This window comes from Trachypithecus francoisi, unplaced genomic scaffold, assembly GCF_009764315.1.
Source record: "Trachypithecus francoisi isolate TF-2019V2 unplaced genomic scaffold, Tfra_2.0 Lachesis_group11, whole genome shotgun sequence".
In the NCBI taxonomy this organism is placed as follows: domain Eukaryota; kingdom Metazoa; phylum Chordata; class Mammalia; order Primates; family Cercopithecidae; genus Trachypithecus; species Trachypithecus francoisi.
In genome coordinates this window covers 52,850,189-52,868,847 of record NW_022681456.1, presented here as the reverse complement: position 1 = coordinate 52,868,847, position 18,659 = coordinate 52,850,189, and the positions used below count along the sequence as shown (strand labels likewise).

Below are 18,659 nucleotides of genomic sequence, written 5' to 3'. Positions count from 1 at the left end.
TATACAATCTGGCTGTTCCTGCACCTCACTTCCATTTTCTGTATGTCATTTTTCTTGTTCTGCCCCTAAATCTTCTTCTATCACACAGTTGCGCTGGAGTCTCTCTAAGCCTACTCTTGCTTGTGAGGCTGCTCAATTCCTGAAGTATTCTTTGTTCGATTAAACTCTATCAAATTTGATTTGTCTAAGGTTTCTTTCTTTTTACAGATGGTGTCAGAAGTGGGATCCAAAGAAAAGCTTCCAGTGACCCCCAGGAGCACTGAGTGACCAAGCAAGGTACCTGCTGGGCCCATTGTGTCCATTGTTTTCTTGTAGAAACTGGGGATTACTGGTTAGTTCTCCCTTGAATTCTGAAGCCCCACAGATTTGTGTTTTGAGGCTTTCTGTGTTTAAGTAAATTTCTGATCCAAACTGGGTTGGAAGTTGCAACATAAATTGGGCTGGGCCCAGAATCAGATTAGCTCTTTTAATTAACTGAATTGGATCTAGTTAGAGGCCTTAGGTGTCTGACTGGGTCAGAGAGAAACTAGGATTAAATGGTTATACTACAGGGGATGCAAACTTCAGCTTTCATAAATTTACAGAGATTTTTGTTTATTTTTCCTGGGCATTTGGGTATGGAAAAATTATTGGTTAAATTGATCAAGGAGATCTGAGAGTCAAAGCCAAGATTCAGAGTAAAAATGGGATCCTTAATTTCTTAAGATCTGAGTAGTCGACCTTCTAGCTATGCCTACATTTACATGTAAAAAGTATTAGGCCCCAGAAGCAGCAAATGGTTATAGAAATGGCAAAATCTTACTAAAGATAGTTTAAAATTAGAGTGGAACATTCCAAGTGAACAACATTGCACTTTAAGAAGTGCATTTGAAAGTGAGGGCCCCCTAATTAGTCTCATCCATGGAGGATGTTTTTTAAAACAAAACAAAAACAAAAAAAGACATTTGCTTAAATGCAAATAAAAACCTCAAGCAACTAATTGATAAGAAAAATGGAAACTGCTAACATTTTGGCTTAGTTACGGTGATAGTTAACACTGAGATGGTTAATACTTGATTAGACTGATCCTGGGTCTGTCTGTGAGGGTGTTGCCAAAGAAAATTAACATTTGAGTTAGTGGTCTGGGAAAGGCAGACCCACCCTTAATCTGGGTGGGCACCATCTAATCAGCTGCCAGAATGGCTAGAATATAATGCAGGCAGAAACAAAAAACAACAAACAAACAAACAAAAAAAGTGAAAGGACTAGACTGGCCTAGCCTCGCAGCCTACATCTTTCTCCCATGCTGGACCCTTCCTGCCCTTGAACATTGGACTACAAGTTCTTCAGTTTTGGGGACTCAAACTGACTCTCCTTGCTCCTCAGCTTGCAGGCGGCCTATTATGGGACCTTGTAATCATGTGAATTACTACTTAATAAACTTTCATACACACTCATACACACAGACACACACACACACGCACACACACACGTATTCTGTTAGTTCTGTCCCTCTGGAGAACCCTGACTAATGCAGTTACTATTCCATCCCAAAGGTGAAAAGAAAGCTATCCTAGATAAAGTCTTTACAAAAGGAAGATACTCAGTAAAGTAGGTTTGCTTCTTTCTCAGATCTATCTATACTGAGTTCAGGTATAGAGAATGCTTTCTTTGTCCTGTTCCTTAATGTACTCCACCCTGAACTCAGTAATTTTAGCTAAGAAAGAGTAGCTAAATTAAAAAGACCATCTATCAACCTAAAATACACCTACCTGGCACTTAACCAGCTGTCTTGAAAGACGTTTGTAAAAGCAATTTACATCTGTAAAGGAAATCTCCATTTGTAAGAGCTCTGTCTATGTACATCAGAAACTCTTAAACATTGTTTTAGGTATGACAAGTCATACCTTTGTTTAAGGTGCTTTTCTCACATCTTGACTCAACTGAACTTTTACTTATACCAGTTTTTCCTTGGTTTGAGCAAATGATACAATATGTAGGCCTAAAGTTTTAGCTCTGTGCTTTTGAAATAAAAATCTTGTTTCATGTAAGAATTGTGCCTTTAGACATACCAATTTGTTGCCTACTTAACAATTGCTTAGAACAATGAAACAAGTAATTGGAAGATTGATAGGCTGAAGGGGGGAAATCCACTTAGAGTCTGGCAAATGAGAATCCTTTATAAAATCTGTAAGATCTGCTTCTGTCTGTGTATGTCCATATACATTATGTGTATATGATAATATTTAGGGAAAAAAACTAGTTTTAAAAATTGTTGGTAAAATAGGAATGGCTTCAAAATTATCAGTTAAATATAATTCAGTACTTGCTTGATTTGACTGCAAGTTTATGTTTTTGGTTGAACCTCTGGATTTGAGAATCTGGGTAGGTGGCCATGGTGAGGCATGGCAACACGTTCTCAGTACCTAGACCAGCAGCTACAAGACAGAGGCAGGCCCAATATGGACCCTTCTTCCTTGTCTCAGTTTTGCCTCCTGGCTATTCTGCGAGGGATTCCATCCTCCAAGCATTTTCTTCCTGGCTGTGTCTTTTACCCTGACTTCAATACCTGGTATATAAATACAGGACTCAGGCCCTGCTTTTCATAGTCCTCTTGGGTGCCACGTGGCTATTTGGAACCCAGGGTGACTGGGAAAGAAATTAGGTAGGGTATTTATGCCATAGTTTCAAAACTATTTTCAGTAATTTGAAATTTTAAAGTCGACTTTTGTTAAATTAATAGTCATAAAATGCCTGAGTCATTTTTAAACAAGGTAAAATCCTGAAATATTAGTTATCAGGCATAAGTTTAAGTCCATATACCTTGATATATTATTTTTATATGGTATAGAAAAGCTAAATATATTTAGATCTGTTAACAATAATTTAGGAAAATGTCTTTCTAAAAATTATAAGCTTGTTTTTATCCATAAATACTGATATAAATCAGTTCAAAATTTCTTCCTAATATTTTCATTTCTTTTTACTCTTTTTCTCTAAACTTCTCTTCTCACTTCATTTCATTCATTTGATCTTCAATCACTGATAGCTTTTCTTCCATTTGATTGAATCGGCTACTGAAGCCTGTGCATTCATCACATAGTTCTTGTGCCATGGTTTTCGGTTCCATCAGGTCATTTAAGGACTTCTCTACACTGGTTATTCTAGTTAGCCATTCATCTAATCTTTTTTCAAGGTTTTTAGCTTCTTTGCGATGGGTTCAAACTTCCTCCTTTAGCTCAGAAATGTTTGATCATCTGAAGCCTTCTTCTCTCAACCCGTCAAAGTCATTCTCCATCCAGCTTTGTTCCATTGCTGGTGAGGAGCTGTGTTCCTTTGGAGGGGGAGAGGCACTCTGATTTTTAGAATTTTCAGCCTCCCTGCTCTGTTTTTTCACCATCTTTGTGGTTTTATCTGCCTTTGGTCTTTGATGATGGTGACGTACAGATGGGGTTTTGGTGTGGATGTCCTTTCTGTTTGTTAGTTTTCCTTCTAATAGTCAAGACCCTCAGCTGCAGGTCTGTTGGACTTTGCTGGAGGTCGACTCCAGACCCTGTTTGCCTGGGTATCAGCAGCCACAGCGAATATTGCTGAACAGCAAATGTTGCTGCCTGATCATTCCTCTGGAAGCTTTGTCTCAGAGGGGTACCCGGCCATGTGAGGTGTCAGTCTGCCCCTACTGGGGGGTGCCTCCCAGTTAGGCTACTTGGGGGTCAGGGACCCACTTGAGGAGGCAGTGTGTCCGTTCTCAGATCTCAAATTCCATGCTGGGAGAACCACCACTCTCTTCAAAGCTGTCAGACAGGGACATTTAAGTCTGCAAAAGTTTCTGCTGCCTTTTGTTCAGCTATGCCCTCCCCCACAGAGGTGGAGTCTACAGAAGCAGGCAGGCCTCCTTGAGCTGTGGTGGGTTCCACCCAGTTCGAGCTTCCTGGCCATTTTGTTCAACTACTCAAGCCTCACCAATGGCGGATGTCCCTCCCCTAGCCTCGCTGCCACCTTGCAATTCTCAAGACTGTTGTGCTAGCAGTGAGTGAGGCTCTGTGGGCGTGGGACCCTCCAAGCCAGGCACAGGATATAATCTCCTGGTGTGCCGTTTGCTAAGACTGTTGGAAAAGCACAGTATTAGGGTGGGAGTGACCTGATTTTCTAGGTGCCGTCTGGCACAGCTTCCCTTGGCTAGGAAAGGGAATTCCCTGATCCCTTAGGCTTCCCTGGTGAGGTGATGCCTCGCCCTGCTTTGACTCACACGTGGTGGGCTGCACCCACTGTCCTGCACCCACTCTCCGACAGGTCCCAGTGAGATGAACCTGGTACCTCAGTTGGAAATGCAGAAATCACCCATCTTCTGCGTTACTCATGCTGGGAGCTGTAGACTGGAGCTGTTCCTATTCGGCCATGTTGGAACTGCCCCTCTCTTCCTAATATTTTCACTAGAAATTAGGTTACTGAGAGTTAAAATTGTACTTAATGTATGTAATTAAAACTACTAGATATGAAAAAACAATTATTTATACAGGATGTATAAACAAAAGCAAGATATGCTTTTGGTGAGGAAAGTTGTAAAGGCATAAAAATGTGTGTTGACATAAAAATAATTTTGTCTAGTGTAGAAGTTTCTTAAAACTTTCAAATTGAATACAAAATAGGTAAAACTAAATGAATATAGAGTTTGGAAGAGCAAGAAAATGTAAAACAAAAAAGGGTGTATGAAAATCTTGTGTGGCTAAAAGATGACAGATCTGATAGATTTAAAAGGTTTTATTACAATTAGCTTTAGTGTTGCTAATACAGTAATCCAAAAGTAAAATTTGGTTTTTTGTTTTGAACAAAAATTTAATGTAGTGTTAACATGTCAGTAAAATGTTTTTGTTCACCTTTTGAGTAAAAAGCAAAAAATAAGAAACAATGATAAGAGAGAGAGACATATTCCATCTCATGCTGTATCTCTCAGGTATTCTGATTGTTTGGAAAACCGGGTCTTCTTTCAAAGTATAGAAGTTTTTGCTTTTTTTTGAAAATCTTTAAATTATTATTTTGGCTACATGAATGATCATTATTTTACAGTGACCTGTGATTCTATTTTGGTTAAGTGTTTTAAAACACATATTTGACAGGTTTCCTAAAATCAAATTTCATCTTCATAATTAAGTCTTCTTTTTTTTGACCCCTAAAGTTAGGATGCTAGAGAAGGTCCCTGCAGCATCCAAAGGTGAGAGAAATAGAATTATTTGATGAGTTAAATTACATGGGAAGCCTTATCAAATAAGAAATGATGTTTAATCTTCTTTGAGTTGTATTTCATAAATATGTTATTAATATATGTTCCAAAATTGTATGGCACTCCTAAAATTCTGACATAGCTGGGTATAGACTATCACTCATAACTATGGTTAATATATTAAATTATTGTAGACTATAGAAATAACCAAATTTCCTTGTGGATTGTGTCCTTATGCCTATCTTAAGTCATTTCCACAGTTAATTGCTTAATTCTGATGCAGTTTCTGAAAACTTCACAAGCAAGCAAAATCCTAGAATCTTGTGTCTTCAAGGAGGTTCATTAAAGGATAGAAAGGATACGAATAAGCATTCCTGAATATAGGTTCCTGGTAACTATATGACCATATAATCTGAACGGAGTAAAAATTCCCTTTATGATATCTTTTATAATAAACCAGTAAACTAAGTAGGTATTTTCCTCAGTTTTGTGAGCTGTCCCAGCTGAACCCAAGGAAGGGCTTGTGGGAACCTCAGTCTCCAGCCAATCAAAGGACAGGTGACAACCTACTACTTGCAATTGGCATCTTAAGTAAGCTAAGTGTTGTGAGACTGAGCCCTTAATCTGTGGAATCTTCACCATCTTCAAGTAAATAGTTTCAGAATTGAATTGAATTATAGGATATCCAGTTGGTACCTGCTTGGAAAATTGTTGGGGTGGGAGTGGGTGGGGAAACCTTTACATTTGGTCACAGAAATGTTCTATATTGAGTATGAGACTAGAAAGCAAAAAAAAAAAAAAAAAAAAAAAAAAAAAATTGTCTTTTCCTTTACAGAATCTAAGCCCTCAATAGAATGACACCACTGTGTGGTCAGGAATGGAGAAACCCAAGAAAATTTAGCATCTCAATATTCAGGTGTCTTCAGTATGTAAAAATTCTTTTACGTCCATGCTTTAAAAGAACTTAAAGTCATTTGATAATGAAAACAATACTTCCAGTTTGGTGTCTAATACTTTTACTTCCCAGCAGCATAATACCACTTTGGTCAGATTGAACCACTGCACAATTTTGCAGCTCTTTCAGAAAAATAATGAAAACAATTGGAAAGACATGATGTACATGCAAGTGGTGAGAAAACGATACTATTGTCCAATCCTTCCCCATAAATGTAAAATATCCTTAGTTCATCTCCAAACTGTGTATTTATTATAAGCCCTTATATCAGGGATTTTGTTTCTTTCAGTTTTTGTAGCACCAAATAGACACAGTGGCTAACAAGAAATAAATCTGAAAAGTCACTGAAATATTTATCACATGTCAGAAATTTTCTGATCTATACCTTTAACCATGTTCCTGGCTTCACATATTTTTCTAAAGAGTAAACTATAACATAAGATTGAGTTCTCACCCTGTATCTGCTACTGATGTGATTTGTTTACCATGAATAATACTTCGTTAATATCTTTTGTATACTACTTTACAATTTCCAAGTATTTTATATACAGTGACTCACTTAGTGACTCATTCATTTCAGTGTAATGGTGTCCCCCCAAACCACAGATAATGATTAGACACATGAGCTCTTGTGTCAGACTGCGTGGGTTCAAATCCCGGTTCCACCTGCTAGCTGTGTGGCCTTGGACAAGTCACATAATATATCTGTGCTTCAGTTTTTTTATCTATAAAATGGAACCTACTGAATGGAGTTGTTGAAGGGATTTAATGAGATAGTCCATAAAAGCACTCAGCACAGTAGCTAGAAAATAGAGCTGCATAAATGTTAGTTATGAATAAATTACTTATCTACCTCACTGGGGTGTAACTGTGGTTTATAGATAAACTAAGCAGCATTTTTAAGCAGTGTTTTTATAAAAGCAAGCACACATAAATCCGTGCAGGGAGTTTTTCATGATTTCCATGGGGTGAGGAATTTTATTTTCTCTATCAGGTGTGAAGAGGACCCAGTGGACAGTAAACTCTCTAGTTATTGCTAGGGTAAATGTGGGAGAGTTTCTCACAGTAAACTCCACAAGGGATTGTGTCTGTCTTGTTTGCTGTTGCATTTCCAGAACCTAGCATGCACTAGGTACACAATACATATTTGTTAAATGAATAAACATATGGAAACATCTGAATAAGTGTGTGGTTAAACTTCAGCTTAGTATATTCTAGGAATCAAATATGAAAGGATAAGTGATCTTTTGAAAGTAGGAAGAGATTTAGGGATGGTGTCTCCAATTATTATTAATTTCTTAGAGAACGGTTGTTAATAAATATCAAAGGGATAATATGCGTAATGATCTTTTTATATGAAAATGACAACATCTTTTATAAAATTTAAAAATGGGGCTTTATGTTTGAATCATTCCTGCCAGATAATTCAGAAAGCTTGTATAAAGAACTAGAAAGGTTGGGTTCAACTCAGCGTAAAAACTCTGTATCCCCAAACATTGTTCCTTATCCACAGTTCAAATGTCCTCAAATCTTTGAAGTCTTTAATTAATGAAATTCCAAATTCACACATCTAAAAAGTTTTTATAAAGACTTAATTATAGTTCCAACCATGAAATTTAGAAATCATAGTGACAATCAGTATAATATAAGCTGGTAAAATCTGTGAGATTTTCAGAAGGTAAAATCCATTTTTTTGTCTATTCATTGATTCAGTCATTTATTCATCCAACAAATACTGAGTACCTACGTTGTGCCAGACAGAGGTCAAGGCAGTCACAGCCCTTTCTCTATAGAGGTTTCCAGCTAGAGAGGGATGAGATGGGTCAGATCACCCCGTATTTTGGAAGATCTTTTCCGTGTTGGCCTCCCTGAATCTTCAGAGCATTGAGTTCTATGTTGTCTAAAGCTGGTCTTATGAACAGGCTGTGTCTGTATGATAAAAACAAACTAGCTAAAAGATGAGAAATTCTGGCATTATTCACACATCCACACATATCTATAGATGTTTAAAATAATGTAGACAAAATATTCCACCTCTTGGAGTCCTACAGGCACAGTTGAGTAACAGGAAATGAGATAAGATCAGTTTGATGTCACAGTTGAAAACTGCATTTGTAAATTGTGTAATCCATCTCGAGCCAAGTTCTTTGGAGACAGCCTAAAATCCTTAAAAAGCCTATGCATGCTAGATTTTGCATTTAGATCTAAGTATTGTCTTAAAAGATTGTGATTGTTCACATAACTGGAGAATTCCCTATTGACTACATGATTGAGGAAACACAAGTCTGTTATTCTTTCCAAAGTCAATTGTAACTTAAGCTCATTATCTCCCTGCAGATGTTCTGTTTCAAATGACAACAGAATCAAAATGCAAATGCTCCAGTGAAAAGGCTTGAAAGCTCTCTTTTACTGAACTATACTCCATGTATTTGTCTTCAAAATCATAGCAGGAAAAAGTTTAGAAAAATCTATCCCACTGACCACTGACCTAAAAAAGGGAAAAAATTAAATTTCACCAGGATTTCTGGTGATATCGTAGCAGTTTTTTTAAATTTTGACTTTTAATACCTAATTTGTTTATTACATTGAATTGAGCTTCATGTCAGAGCAATGCAGGTTTTTAGTTTAATATAATCTGGGACATGTCAGTGGCTCTAATATGATCATTAATAATGAAGATAATTAGTATAATACAAGTTGTGGTAATTTTTTCCCTCTTCTTCTGGTTTCAGTGAAACTTAGGAGAACCACAAGTGGCTTCAGTCTTAGTGATCGCTACTTCTGATTAAAGCTTTAGGAAAAGGCTTACATTTCAACCAACAAGATTTTACTGAAGGAAAATGGTCATTTGTATATGAGACCACTCTGAAGTATAATCCGTCCTTAGATGTCCTAGGTGTGATGGATTGCCTCTTTACTTTGACAAACAATCTGGCATACCTTTATCAACACTTAGCATTAAGCAAATGAAGCATAAATACAAAGGCTTCTAGAAAACACAAATGTAAGCTATCTTACCACTTGATAGTTGTTTCTGTAACACTGTGACAATATTTGTATTGATGTGAAATCATATGATAACTTTAATATTGAACAAACACTTATGACTAAGTGAAAACATACTCACTCACCTTAAGCTCCAAATTTATACAATGTATTGAAATGTGTTGAAATGACCATTTTCTCATGGCAAGGGTTCAATGATTTCCCTTTATGAGAATCCTGTGGCATTGCCTGAATAGCTTTAATATATCTTTGTTAAATGATAACTAAAATATATGTTTTATTAAATTCTTCTTATAAAAATGTGAACTATCTCTTTCAAACTGAATAATACATCGTCTCCATTCATTCCCTTTTATCATGCTTGTCTATTTTGTAAATCTATTTTACATAACATTCAGGGTCCTCACTGACCCCACCCCACCACCCCCGTTGTCTCTAGTAAAAAATGGTATGTATTCAAGGATGGGAATCTGTTACCACAGCCGGGCATTGTTGAAATTAGCGAACGTCCTAGTTTCCTTGCTGTTTTTCCTCTGGTGAGGGATGCATTGTGAAGAGTAGGGAGAACCTGGTATTGACAATACTATCACCCAACAGGGCATAATAAAATGTGCTGGGTAGTTTTGATTGGTTTTGTTTTATTTGCAAGAAGACAGTCTAAACTGAGCTTCATACATTTCTATTTTGGGGGATTATTTGAGGATACAATATCAATTGTATTGTATCTTGGGGAATCAATTTCTGTATTTGAGAATAAGGAATATTCAAATATTTGCCTCTGGTTTCCTGATCTATTTTTAATACTTCAACTAAGCAATTATCCTTTTCTCAGATACATTTCTGTGCTTAAGGTATTCAAATGCCCAAATAATTATTGCTTCCTATTTATTTCATGAAGATCAGACTTCGGTGCCTAGATTTACCATAAACCAAAAATTATGACCTGTAAAAGTAGTTCTAACAGATTATTTTCCAGTGAATGATATTTTCTGAAAGATGATATCTCACTGTCTATTTACCTATGGGAATATATTAACAAAGTAGGTGGTTTTATTTTTTTTTTCTCTAGAGGAAGCAACATCTGCCATTCACAATATTGATACCACTGGTTTCCATCTGCCCAATTATAAGAGAAATAATATTTGTTTATGTTAGAGTCCCAAAAATATCTAGTTTATATTTGGGGAAATTGACCTAAACTTTGTGTGACATAAATATTTGAATATATATGCACATATAATTTAGTTTTGCTAAGTTTTAAAATACAAAATAGGCTTCTATGACAGCACATCAGTGTCAGTAGAGTTTAGATTTCTTCAATGTTTATCAATCAAAAAGTATAAAATGCAACAAAAAATATTGAGAGTGGGGTTATGTATATAACATATGAGAATCTGTTCACGGGGCTAGGTCCTTTGCTAGTATTCTCTTACTAGATTCTTAACACTTGGTAAGAAAAGAACCTAAGTTATAACGAATGCACTCTGATAATATATATTTTGTAGAATAAATATACATTATATTCTGTTGGAATTAATAATAATAGATACAAGCAATAATTAGATCAAAAACTACAGTGCTAGAGTTGCTACCCTTGCTTCTAACAAACTGAAAGCTGAGCTAAAACTGGTCCATTCTATTAATGCATAATAAAATTCGTGGAAACAAAATTAAAAGCCGACTGCTTCTAGAACCTGAAGAAAATATAAATATACTATGATACCTTGTGATTCAAGAGGAAAACAGAGGTTGAACTTGCAATTAACTGGAATTCCAATTCAGACAACTCAGCACTATGGATTGTGGAGCAGGTCAGGGTAAGGGGCAATGTGTAGGTTTCTGTTATGTGGCAACACCCTTTGAACTGATGCAGTTTGAATTATAGCCTAATGAGGGGTTTGCTAATATCTGGAAAAGCTATGGACCCAAGATTCACTTAATCTTGGCCCTGGTGATTTATTTAAAAGTCACAGACTTTATTCTTCTTACACTGTTTCAGTTTGCAGACTAGAAAACCTCTCCCTCTGCACACTGAGAATTCCCACTGCTGTGAATGGAAGGTCAATGTATGTAAAGCCCACGTGAGCAGTGGCGGTTCAAGCCCAGAGAAAGAAGGTGTCGAGTTGCCTTGGTAAAGAATTTATACACCATGTGTTCACAGCTTCTTGACAGGTATAATTATCAGTGTTGTCTTTTACTATGTGCTGGGATTCTGAAGCACGATTTCAAATTTGTGACTATCGGATGTTTGATCAAGTAGCTTTCCCTCAAGGGCCTGAAAGGGAAAAAGAGTGAAGAGAAATCAGTGATTAGTATTCATTTGTCAACTACAATATGCTAAAAATATCAAAAGAGCATATGCTATGTGAGAACAGCAAGGATTATTTTGGGTGCTATCATTCATGCACCATCTTCCACATATGAAAAAATTCGTTTGATGTTTGCAAAGGAAGTAATTATCAAATGAAGATGGAAAAGCCACAGTTGTTCCCTAAAATGAAATAACACCAGTTTGGAAACATTTCAAATGTAAAACATTTCTTTCTTCCATTTCCAGATGATTCTATTTTTCCTCATGAAGGCAAAGAATAACCAACATTTATGTTATGACTCTTAGGGCTTTTTGTAGTGCTTTTGTTGAAGTGAAAGCCAGCAAAACCTCTCTCTGCTAGGCTGGAAGCACCAATATTCCTTCTCTGACGCAGACATTAAATCTGTCTCTCTCCATAAGGTCAGCCTGACACCACGTGGAACAGAGTAGGCAATTGCCTCTATGGTCAGATTTTGGGGAGCAGTCTTGCCAGACACTTTCCCCCATACCTGCCACTCTTCCACTATTAGGGGGTCATTTCTTTCAGAAAGAACAGTGATTTTTACATCTTTGTTCTCTAAGCTGCAGATATTTTTATTTCAGTGAATGCCAAGCACCATACTGAAAACAGATTTTAACAAAATTGTTCTGTTTACTTTACATCAACACTCTCCAGCTGCCGTGCTTTAAAGAGATGTACCCAACCTCCCCTGGGGCCTACTGAGTGGATTGAACACGGTGCATAAAGCCATTGTGTTTCCGCAGGAGTCACCAAGATATTATATAACAACGCATGAGCGTTAACATTTTAAATATTACAACATCACCACTCCGACTACTACTCCTATGACTAATGAAAATTTATGGAGTGCTCACTAAGTGTCATACATTTTGTTAAGAGTTTCACCTTTTTTCATATTTAATCTCCACAACAGACCATTTTACTGAAATCTTAGATTGAATAACTTCCTAAAGGTCATTTAGCTCTACAGTGACCAGAGATCTAGACTGAGTTCTTTTTTTTTTTTTTTTTGATGAAGTAAATCTTTGCTTCCCGGGCTCAAGCGATTCTCCTGCCTCAGCCTCCCGAGTAGCTGGGACTATAGGCGTGTGCTACCACCCCCAGCTAATTTTTGTATTTGTAGTAGAGATGGGGTTTCCCCATGTGAGCCAGTCTGGTAGAGATTTAACTGATTAACAATTCATTTTTCACAAAAGCTTCTTTCCATATTAGTGTGAATCTTGTTGATCAAATTGCCTTACTAACTCTTAAAAGAGCCATTGTGGTAGGAGAATAGTGCCTCCTCATCCACTATATGTTAAGTCCACATCCTAATCTCCAGAACCTATGAATATGGTAGATTACATGACAAAGGGAAATTAAGGTTGTAAATGAAATTAAGGTTGCTAATCAGCCTACATTAAAATAAGAAAATTATTCTGGATTATTTAGTTCAACCCAATGTAATTAAAAGTGGAAGAGGGATGGGTCAAAGGAAAAAAATCACAAGAGAAATTTAAAGAATATTTTGAACCAAGTAAAAATAAAAAATAAAAATGTTTTGGCCGGGCGCGGTGGCTCAAGCCTGTAATCCCAGCACTTTGGGAGGCCGAGACGGGTGGATCACGAGGTCAGGAGATCGAGACTATCCTGGCTAACACGGTGAAACCCCGTCTCTACTAAAAAATACAAAAAAAAAAAAAAAAAAAAAAAAAAACTAGCCGGGCGTGGTGGCGGGCGCCTGTAGTCCCAGCTACTCGGGAGGCTGAGGCAGGAGAATGGCGTGAACCCGGGAGGCGGAGCTTGCAGTGAGCTGAGATCCGGCCACTGCACTCCAGCCCAGGCGGCAGAGCGAGACTCCATCTCAAAAAAAAAAAAAAAAAAAAAAATGTTTTGATAAGTTGTGGGAACCAAAAACTGAATCATCTATACCTCTTCCCTAGGAAACTAGAAAAAGGGCAAATTAAATCCAAAGTAAGCAGAAGAAAACAAGTAATAAAAATTAATGCAGATTAATTTTTCATTAATAAAAATTAATGTGGAAGAAATCAATGAAATTGAAAATAGGAAATTAATAGAGAAAATCAATGAAATCAAAAGCTGATTCTTTAAAATGATCAATAAAAACCAAGCACTGTGGTACATGCATGTAGTCCCAGCTACTCAGGAGACTGAGATGGAAGGATTGTGTGAGTCCAGGAATTTAAGTCCAGCCTAGGCAACATAGCAAGACCCCCCATCTCGAATAAAATAAAATAAAAAGACTGATAAAATCAATAAACTTCTAGCTAGGCTAACAAAAAGGAAGAGAGGACACAAATTATTACCAATATTAGAAATGAAAGCAGTCACATCACTACAAATACCATGGACATTAAAAGGATAGTAAAAAAAAAAAAAAATACTATGAACAACTTTATATCCACCATTTTGATAACCGTGATGAAATGGACCAATTCCTTGAAAGACACAATCTGCCAAAACTCACATAAGAAGAAATAGACAATTTGAATAGGTCTATATTGAGAAAAGAAGTGGAATCAATAATTAGTAACATTCCAAAGCAGGAAGCACCATACCCTGATAGGTTCACCGGAGAATTCTACCTAAATTTAAGAAATAAGTTGTACCAATTGTCTATAATTGCTTTCAGCATATCAGACAGGAGCAGACAGAATACTTCCTAACTCATTCTATATGGCCAGCATTACATTAATACCAAAGCCAGACAAAGACACTAGAAGGAAAAAAAACCTAACTACACACCAATGTCTCTCATGAAAATAAATTTAAAAATCCTCAACAAAAGTTAGCAAATCAAATCCAACAACATATAAAAACGTTAATGACCTTAATGTCCATTCATAAGAGATTGATTATTGTATACCTAGACAGTAAGACTTTACACAGATATTTAAAATGTAGACCTAAGTCTACTAATGTTAACCATATTGTTTAATTTTAAAAAATCAGGCTATAATTTAGTATGTAAAATATGGTGAAAATAAGCATATATATATATATATATATATAAACACACACATATAAACATACATATATAGAAATAACATGTCTGGAGAAAAAAACAACATGTACTAAAATGAAGTGAGATCATAGCTGAAAGGTTAATTTATTCTTTATACTTCTCTACTGTCTAAAAATTTTGCAATGAAAAAGTGTCACTTTCATATACAATAAACATCAAATGTAAACAGTAGAAATAAATTAAACAGTTTTACAAGCACCAAGACAACAACACAAATGAAAGAGGGGGACAGAAAAGAGCGTTGTGATGAAGGCAGAGGTCAGAGAAATGCAATGTGAGAAGGACTCCACCACCGCTACTGGTTTCGAAGATGGAGGAAGGGCCCAGGAAGCAATGAATTTTTCCCCAGAGCCCCCTAAAGCCCAGTAAAACTGTGTTGGACTTCTATCCTACAGAATTACAAGATATATTTTTAAAATTTGATATTCAATTGGCAAATAATAATTGTATATGTTTGTGATGTATAAATTTGTGATGTACAAATACATTTGTGATGTACAAATATATTGAATTGATGTTTTGATATGTTTACAATGTGAAATGATTAAACCAGAAAAAATAATTAACACATTTTATCACCACACATACTTATTTTTTGTGGTGGAAATATTTAAAATCTATCCTTTTAACAATTTTGAAATAGATATTATTATTTAACTCATCATTCTGTGCAATAGATCACTAAAGCTTATTCCTCCTGTCTAACTAAAACTTTGTACCCTTTCTTTTCCTGTTCACCCTTCTCCTACAACCTCTGATAATCACCATTCTACTCTCTACTTCTATGAGTCTAACTTTTTTTTCTTTTTTTTTTTTTTTTTTTTTGAGACGGAGTCTCGCTCTGTCGCCCGGCTGGAGTGCAGTGGCCGGATCTCAGCTCACTGCCAAGCTCCGCCTCCCGGGTTTACGCCATTCTCTCGCCTCAGCCTCCCGAGTAGCTGGGACTACAGGCGCCCGCCATCTCGCCCGGCTAATTTTTGTATTTTTAGTAGAGACGGGGTTTCACCGTGTTAGCCAGGATGGTCTCGATCTCCTGACCTCGTGATCCGCCCGTCTCGGCCTCCCAAAGTGCTGGATTACAGGCTTGAGCCACCGCGCCCGGCCCCTTTTTTTTCTTTTTTTTTGAGACAGAGTCTCCCTCCATCGCCCAAGCTGGAGTGCAGTAGTGCGATCTCGGCTCACTGCAACCTCCACCTCCCGGGTTCAAGCGATTCTTCTGCCTCAGCTTCCTGAGTAGCTGGGATTACAGGTGCACCACCACGCCTGGCTAATTTTTGTATTTTTAGTAGAAACAGTGTTTCACCATATTGGCCAGGTTAGTCTCAAACTCCTGACCTCGTGATCCATCAGCTTCAGCCTCCCAAAGTGCTGGGATTACAGGTGTGAGCCACCACACCCGAAGCAGTCTAACTTTTTTAGATTCCACTTATAGGTGAGAAATGTGATATTTGTTCGTCTGTGCCTGGCTTATTTCACTTAGCACAATGTCTTCCAGGTTCATCCATGTTGTTGCAAATGACAGGATTTCCCTCCCTTTTGAGGCTGAATAGTATTCTGTTATGTATATTCATTTAACTGATGCTGGACACCTATGTTGCTCCCTTATCTTAGCTAGTGTGAACAATGCTGCAATCTACATGTACTGCAGGTATCCTTTTAACATGCTAATTTTGATTCATTTGGATATATCCCCAGAAGTGAGATTGTTGGATCATATGGTGGTTCTCATTTTAGTTTTTGAGGACTGTCCCCTATATTTTTTCCCAAAATGTCTGTATTAATTTACATTCCCACCACTGTTGCATAAGGATTTCTCTTACTCCACACCTTTGCAAACACTTGTTATATATTTTTTTCTTTTTTAAAATTTAAAATTTTACTTTTTTTTTTAAGAGATGGGGGTCTCACTACGTTGTTCAGGGTGGACTCAAATTCCTGGACTCAAGCAATCCTCCTGCCTCACCCTCCTCCTCCTATGTAGCTGGGACTACAGGTGCTTGCTACACATCTAGCTTTGTCTTTTTTTTTGATAATAGCCATTCTAAGAGGTGTGAGGTGAGATCTCACTGTGGTTTTAATTTGCATTTCCCTGATTATTAGTGACAATGAGCATTTTTCATGCATCTATTGGCTATTCCTTAGGCTTCTTTTGAGAAATGTCTATTAAGTCATTTCCCCATTTTTGATTGGGTTGTTTTCTTGCTATTGAGTTTTTTAAGTTTCATACATATTTTAGATATTAGTCCTTTATCAGATGTATGGTTTGCAAATATTTTCTTCTAATCCATGGGTTATTTCTTCAGTCTGTTAATTGTTTCCTTTGCTGTGAAGAAGCTATTTAGTTGGGTAGAATCCTGTTCGTCTATTTTTACTTTTGTTGCCTGTGATTTTGGGAATGTATCCAAGAAATCTTTGCCCATGTCAATATTGTGGAGCATTTCTTCTATTTTCGTCTAGTAGTTTCATAGTTTCAAGTCTTACAGTTAAGTTTCCAATCCTTTTAAGTTGGTTTTGTTATGGGGTGAGATAAGGGTTCAATTTCATTCTTCTGCTTTGGATATACAGTTTTCCCAACACCATTGATTGAAGAGATTGTCCTTTATCCATTACATGTTTTTGGTACCTTTGTCAAAAATCAATTGACGGTAAATATGTGGATTTATTTCTGGGTTCTCTAGCTTGTTCCATTGGTCTATGTGTCTCTCTTTATGTCAGTGGCATGCTGTTTTGATTACCATAGCTTTGTAATAGACCCCAAGTTCAGGTAGTATGAAGGCTTCAGTCTGGTTCTTTATGCTCAAAGTTAATTTGGCTATTTGATGTCTTCTGTGGTTCCATACAAATTTTGGGATTTTTTTTCCTACTTCTGTGAAAAATGACGTTGGAATTTTGATAGTAAGAGCATTGAATTCTACAGCATTACAGGAGACAATAAATTTGTGTTATTTTAAGCTACTATATTTGCGGTAATTTTTATGGTAGCCATGGAAAGCTAATGCATCTTTGAGGATGAAGTACTTTGAAGTATGGGGTACTATTTTAAAGGTAATTGATAAGGGTGATTTGGACAACTGCATGAGACTGAATCCCCAGACAGTTCACAAATTTGTCTGTGAAGTGGGGTCAGGAAAAGTAAGGGCAGGTCCCACTGAACAAAGAGGCAGTGTGGCAATATGAGTAAGAGCAAGAGGCTTTAAAGCCCATGTTCCTGGGTTTGAATCATGGCCCTATTACTTGTTACAGTAGATGTGAAATGTTACGCACATTTAAAAAACTCCTATATGCTTCAGTTTCCTACTTTATTTTTAATTTTTTTAATTTTTAATTTTTGTGGGTACATGATGTATATATTTATGGGGTACATGAGATGTTTTGATACAGGCATGCAATTTGTAATAATCACAGCATGGAAAATGGGGTGTGCATTTTCTTAAGTATTTTTCCTTTGCGTTACAAACAATCCAGTTATACTCATTTAGTTATTTTTAAGTGTACAGCTAAATTGTTATTGACTATAGTCACCCTGTTGTGCTGTCAAATACTAGGCCTTATGCATTCATTGTGTTTCTGTACCCGTCAATCATCCCCACCTCCCTCTCCACTCCTCCACTATCCCTCCCAGCCTCTGGTGACCATCCTTTTACCCTCTAGCTCCATGGGCTCAATAGCTTTCATTTTTAGTTCCCACAAATAAGTGAGAATATGTGATGTTTGTCTTTCTGTGCTTGGCTTATTTCACTTAACGTAATGATCTCCATGCTGTTGCAAATTACTGATTTTTTTTTTTTTTTTCTGAGACAGAGTCTTGATCTGCCATCCAGGCTGGAATGCAGTGGCATGAACTTGGCTCACTGCAACCTCCACCTCCTGTTTTCAAACGATTCTTGTGCCTCAGCCTCCGAAGTAGCTGGGATTATAGGTGTGTGTCACCAGCTCCGGCTAACTTTTTTTTTTTTTTTTGTATTTTTACTAGAGATGGGTTTTTGCCATGTTGGCCAGGCTGGTCTCAAACTCCCGGCCTCAAGTGATCCAGCTGCTTTGGCCTTCCAAAGTATTGCGATTACAGGTGTGAGCCACCGTGCCTGGCATAAATCTCATTCTCTTTTATGGCTGAATAGTGCTCCATTGTGTATAAATACC

General features: G+C 37.0%; 1 protein-coding gene across 2 annotated transcripts in view; it reads right to left on the bottom strand.

Moving 5' to 3' along the window:
* Positions 1 to 6,199: 6,199 nt before the first annotated feature.
* The window catches only part of LIN7A (lin-7 homolog A, crumbs cell polarity complex component), a 151,650-nt gene continuing 139,190 nt past the window's right edge, over positions 6,200 to 18,659 (bottom strand). For both annotated transcript variants that reach the window (XM_033221158.1, XM_033221159.1), the window contains exon 6: positions 6,200 to 11,436. The gene's annotated coding sequence lies outside the window, so the exon portion shown is untranslated. The remainder of the gene's footprint in view (positions 11,437 to 18,659) is intronic.